The 6,187-nt window shown below is 55.1% G+C and overlaps 1 non-coding gene across 1 annotated transcript; it reads left to right on the top strand.

The window, feature by feature from the left end:
• Positions 1-1,610: 1,610 nt before the first annotated feature.
• Positions 1,611-1,683, top strand: TRNAG-CCC (transfer RNA glycine (anticodon CCC)). Its single transcript has one exon. It is a non-coding gene; the product is annotated as a tRNA-Gly (tRNA).
• The last annotated feature ends 4,504 nt before the right edge of the window (positions 1,684-6,187 follow it).

The raw sequence follows: 6,187 nt of genomic DNA on the forward strand, positions 1-6,187 counted from the left end.
GGGAAGCCCAAGAATACTGGAGTGGGTAGCCTATCCCTTCTCCAGTGGATCTTTCTGACCCAGGAATCGAACCTCCTGCATTGGGATCTCCTGCATAGCAGGCGGATTCCCTTACCAACTGAGCTATCAGGGGTTTTCCAGGCCCTGACTAATGACCTGTGGCCACAGCTGGCCAGGCCTGACTGGGGAGGGGCCCCTGAGGGCACCGCTATCCCCACGGCATGTCCCAGAGGCAGGTGCGCTCAGCTGGCTGCTCCCAGGAACAGCTGCTGATGGAGCGGACGAGAGACGGGGTCTTGGTGGGGGCGGGCTAGCGGGCCCCGCTCTGCTGCAAGCGTGGCTCTGGGGTCCACTGCTCATCAGCTAAGCAGGTAATTATGTGTGCTCTTTGTTCCTTGCACAAAGGAGCTCTCAGAGAACTTCCGAGAGGCCCCGCTTCCTGGCTGATTTTTTTTTTTTTTTCAGAGTTGGAGTGTGAAAGCCAGGCTGAACCTGCCTAATTGTGCCTGCAAAGGCTATTCAGAGAGACCATTCTTGGAAGGAAATCAGGACGATTAGCTCTTGGCTGTGGCGAGAGGGGAAGCGAGCTAATCATGCTGAATGACAGCCTGTTCCCGGGAGAACCAAAGGGCACAGAACTGGGAGAAAAGACAGCAAAAAAAAAAGCGGGGTGTCTGCTGGGCCTGCCTTTGGGTGGGAGTGGCTGGGTTCAGCCATCAGGCGGGAGCAGAGCCCAGGCTGGACCAGGGAGGGCTGCACTCGCTCAGGCTGCAGGGGTGGGTGGTGTGACCTTGGGCCAGTCACTGAGGGGCTCAGTGAAGTGGTTTCCCTGAGTCTGTAGAATGAGGGCTGTGCAAAAGGCCTGGATGGAGCCATCCATCACAGAAACGACAGGTGGGAGCCAAGGGGTCCAGAGCAGATGGTGCCGGAAGGGCCGGAGGAGAGGGTTCCCGCAGCCAGGCGCAGCCCCGGTCCTCTGGCCATTTCTCGGCCATGGCTGCACCCGCCCCCCCAACTCCTCCCAGTTTTCTGCCTGGACCAGAGGAAAGTTTCTAATTCGGCCCCCCCCCCCCAATAGTTACTTATTCGGCTGTGCTAAGTCTTAGTTGCAGCATTCAGGATCTTTAGTTTTAGTGTGTGGGATCTAGTTCCCTGACCAGGGATCGAACCCCCGTGCCCCCTGCATTGGGAGTGGAGAGTCTTAGCCTCTGGACCACCAGGGAAGTCCTGAAGATTTCTAATTCTAATCCTAATTCGAGTGCCTTGTTGGGCTTTCAGTTCAGAGAGGTGGCCGTTCAAACCTCAGCTGTGCCTCCTCTTAGCTCTGTGGCGTTAGGGATGCTCCCTAACCTCTCCCAAGCCTTTTCTTAGCTAGGTGCATTGTGGTACACAGTGGCCTGACTCCCGGTGGTCATGAATGCCTATCACTGCTACAGCATCTGGAAACTTGGGTCCACGCACGCTCATTCTCCCCATAATGAAAGCTTGGGTGAGCGTGTGGCTGTTTAGACAGCATTTTCAAAATAGAGGATGTGCCTTCCTACCTTTTTTGAATGGAGTCCAGGGTGCATATTTCATTATTTATTTTCTTTTAAAGAGAAGCAGGGACTTCCCTGGTGGTCCAGTGGCTAAGACTCTGTGCTCCCAACGCAGGGCGCCTGGGTTCAATCCCTAGTCAGGGAACTAGATTCCACATGCCTCAACTAAGACCCGGGCACAGCCAATACAGAAATAAATACTAAAAAATAAATAAAGAAAGAGAAGCAAGCACGTGTTAGGGCCCCAGCCTTGAGGTTGTTGCCTGAGCCTGCATCAGGGCTCCACCTCTTAGCGGTTGTGTGATAAGCACTTTGATCCCCAGTTTCCTTATTTCTCACTCGAGATAATGATCACATCTACTTCATAGGTAAGTGATGGGAATTACTATCGGCGCAGGGACCGGCACTTTGTAAGTGCTCAACAGAGTTTAACATCATCATCCTTATTATGTGATGGCTCAGGGTCACGCCAAGCCACACGTGTGCCAGCAGGTGACAGGGGATGACTCTGTTCCTACATGGCTGAATGAGAGAGTCAAGGCTCAGGTTCAGCCAGTGCTCACAGCAAGGCTGCCAGGCTGACATCTGTGCTATTGGTCTGTGCTGGACCGTGTCAGCTGTTAACTATTTTGAATACCTATACCTGGATAGAAGAGACAGACCCTCTTCTTCCAGTGCAGAAACTGAGGGGATAGGTGTGCGTGTGGCTAGCAAACCGGCCCTAGAGGTGACCCAGGTCTGCTGTGAGGAGCCCAGGGCCCTGCAGGGGTCTCCCAGCCCCCATAGCCACTCCCCTGGTCCCCAGGGGTGAGAATGCAGCTGCCTCACCAGCCTTGGCTTTTTCAGCACACACGTGGAAACGGGCTACCTGGGCCACGAGAGGAATCTTCCTTGTCTTATTCCTTTATCCTTTGGCTGTTCCTCGAACTAAAGGCTTTGCGTTCTCCACGTTCAGAAGACAGTCACTCTATTCTTTTGGGTATCTTTACATTTATTTATTTATTTGCCTGCACCTGGTCTTCGCTGTGGCACTTGGGGTCTTATTTTCACTGCAGCATATGGGATTCAGTTCCCTGATCAGGGATCAAACCCCAGTTCCCTGCAATGGGAGCCCAGAGTCTTAGCCACCAGACTCCCAGGGAAGTCTCATCTTTTGGTTATCTTAATCTCGATATGGGGCTTCCCTAGTAGCTCAGATGGTAAAGAGTCTGCCCGCAATACTGAAGACCTAGATTCAGTCCTAGGTCTTCCCTGGGTCGGGAAGATCCCCTGGAGAAGGAAATAGCAACCCACTCTGGTATTCTTGCCTGGAAAATTCCATGGACTGAGGCTCCTGGCGGGCTTTAGTCCATGAAGTCATAAAGAGTCGGACACGACTGAGCAACTAACTTTAACTTTTTAATCTTGACACTTGAGGAAATTTTGGAGCTGCCATATGTATTTCCCACTGAGCACCTTCGTGGAATCCTGAGCAATGAAGTTTCCAGAGGGTGGCATGGCTGAGAGCAGCGGTGGCCCCTGAGGACACGTGGCCAGGTAGCTGATGTCCCCAGGACCCCTCTCTGTGCAGGAAGGAGGCTGGGTGAAGCTAACTGGGCTGCTACACAGGGGAGCTGCTGTTCCTGACCCCAGCTGCTCCTTTTGGACATGAGAGAGAAGTAGAGTATCGCCTACATGATATGAAATGGTTTGAAACAAGCTCCGTAAACAGCATCGTGCCAACAGGAACTCAGGGTTATATGACTAGCATCCTCTCCTGGGTGACCCGCGGTAGGAGTGGAGCCAAAACACGGCAGATGAAGGAGGTGAAGAGGTCAGGGAGGATTCTCCCCCCGAAGAGACTGAAAGGACACGTGACTGATTGGATTCGGGGTTTGGCTGGGTCCCTGTTCACTTCGGGTGTGTGTCGTCTGCCCTGTGGCTCCCTGGGGCTTCTCTGTCCATTTTGCTGAGCTTGAGTACAGCGGCCCTCCCACAGCCCACGGTGTCTGAAGGTGGAAAGGGCGGTGGGAGGCGCAGAGGGAGTTTGCCAGTGGGCTGGTGGGCCTGGCGGTCCCTCTGCCAGTGGGGCCGAGTAGGAGGGTGGCCTGGGGCAGACGGAGCCCCGCCGGGGGAGCTCTGTCCATCGGCCTCACCATGGCCCTCTCCACTGCCTACCTGCTGGGAACATAAAATTCCATCCTAACCTAGACAGCATATTAAAAAGCAGAGACATTACTTTGCCAACAAAGGTCCGTCTAGTCAAAGCAATGGTTTTTCCAGTGGTCATGTATGGCTCTGAGAGTTGGACTATAAAGAAAGCTGAGCACTGAAGAATTGATGCTTTTGAACTGTGGTATTGGAGAAGACTCTTGAGAGTCCCTTGGACTGCAAGGAAATCCAACAGTCCATCCTAAAGGAGACCAGTCCTGGGTGTTCATTGGAAGGACTGATACTGAGGCTGAAACTCCAATACTTTGGCCACCTGATGCGGAGAGCTGACTCATTTGAAAAGACCCTGATGCTGGGAAAGATTGAAGGCAGGAGGAGAAGGGGATGACAGAGGATGAGATGGTTGGATGGCATCACCGACTCGATGGACATGGGTTTGGGTGGATTCTGGGAGTTGGTGATGGACAGGGAGGCCTGGTATGCTGCAGTTCATGGGGTTGCAAGGAGTCGAACACGACTGAGCGACTGAACTGAACTGAATGCCTTTTAAATAAAGCCTTAAAGATGACAAGCCCCATTTCCTGAGTAGAGCAGAGAGCAGTTATTTTACACTTCATCTAATTGATTAGAATGACTCCTCTAAATTAACCAGGCCTTGCAGAGCCGAGGGCGGGGTAGAGAGCCAAGCAGACGGAGCGGCTCGCCCAGGAGGTGGGGGGCGACGGTGGCAGGGGACGGGGGTGGGAGGCTCCTTGGATCCCCGCAGTGTGGGCTGCGGTGCATCGCCTAGATCCTGCACTCCTTCCCTCGGTCCAACCGCCCCCATTCCCCAGCCTCCTGCCAACCTGGTGACGTATGTCAGCCACTGGCTCCTAACAACCTCTGTCCTCCCTGGACCCCCGCAGCCTGTGACCAGGGCCTCTGTCTTGGGGTAGGCAAGGGTCAAGGGCACCCTGCGTGGCAAGTGGGTGAAATGTTTGGTCTCCGCTAATCTTCCAATCTGCTCCAAGAGGAAAACGATTATTTATGATCCCATTTTACAGCTGGAGAAACTGAAGCCTGCTGGGCGGTGCTGGGGCCTCAGGCTGGCTTTGTTGACTCCGGAGCCCAAGCATGTTTGCTACCTTGTGCGGCCGGGAAAGGCACCCCCCAAGCCCCAGTGCTGTGTGTGCTGTGCCCCGCAGTGTTTGAACATTCCACCAGGTGGACTCGGTCAGGAGGAGCTGGTGCGCCCACCATCTCTCCTGGGGCAAGCCTTCCCCACCTGTGAGGCCTGGAGGGGTCCACTCGCCCTGTAAAGACTCGAGTGTGTCTCTTACAGAGTGCCCCTCCCTTTACTGGGGCAGATGTCAGCGGGAATGAAGAGCTTGTGCCTTCAAGAGCTGAATGTGCAATTCTGTCCGAGGCACGTGTGTTGACACCTGTCACAGAGGCCTGCCCCAGCCTCTCTCGAGCCGAGCTCAGATGCCCCCTCCCCTGTGAGGACTCTGTGCTCTGGCCTCTCCTTCAGCTCCCCTGGAGCATCTATCTCTCAGCTGTGAACTTGGTTGCCAGGACATCCCTTCACTATGCCCTTTGCCGCTGAGTCTTACTTGCCTCGGTTTCCCCAGATCTGCCGCCTGCTAGACACCTGGCAAATGGTTGTTAGAGGAAGCAGTGGGCAGATTAAGGCATGAATTATTAGCAAGTCGGCGAGAAAGGAATGAGCCTGTGAGTGGATCCCCTTCGTGGGTTGGGAGGAGGCATCCCTAGGCATCGTGCCCTCCCCTCGCTCCTGGACCTCACTGCTCAGCTCCCAGATACCTTCTGGCCCTGCAGGCTATGAAGATGGACAGATACTTCCTCTGTACCCAGGCCCAGAAAGGAAGTGCCCATGTCCTACACAGGTGAGAGCAAGCCTGGGCAGGCCAGGGTCTGGAGTTCCTCCCAAGGTGGGCGCCCTCCTGGGCAGTGCAAGGTGGGTGTATGTCTGTGGGCTTGCTTTCAGGAGGCCCTCAGGGCTCAAAGGCAATGATCTTGTCTTGCTGATCTTCTCTACCAACTGCCATGCCTTGTCCTGGGCGGGTGCGGGCCCAAGACACAGCAGCCGTGAAGGTCCTCTTTCCTTTGGGTCTCCTGCCTCTGTCTCTGCTCCTCTCCTCTCTGGGCCAGGAGGAACTGGAGGCAAAATAGGAGCTGAGCGCCTGGGCAGGAGGACTGGGGAGCGAGGCAGGGTGTCCATGGGGTCAAGGCTGCAGCCAGAGTCCCCCTGCATGGATCAGAGACCTGGTCCCCAGACCAGAGCAGCTGGAGCCCGGTTGTCCATTACAGGGGAGGGCAGGGGACAGGAGAAGCCAGGCTGGCTGGACGGAGATGGGAGAGATGGGCTCAGGGCCAGTGTCCCCGGCTCCAGGGGCAGTGTGCTCCCAGGGTAGTTCGTGGGCCTTGTTTATGGCCTGCCCAGTCCCATTTTCCAAATTGGAGATGACTGCGGCTGTTCTGATTTTCTTCCCACGCAA

The sequence above is a fragment of the Capricornis sumatraensis genome, chromosome 1, assembly GCF_032405125.1.
Source record: "Capricornis sumatraensis isolate serow.1 chromosome 1, serow.2, whole genome shotgun sequence".
NCBI lineage: Eukaryota > Metazoa > Chordata > Mammalia > Artiodactyla > Bovidae > Capricornis > Capricornis sumatraensis.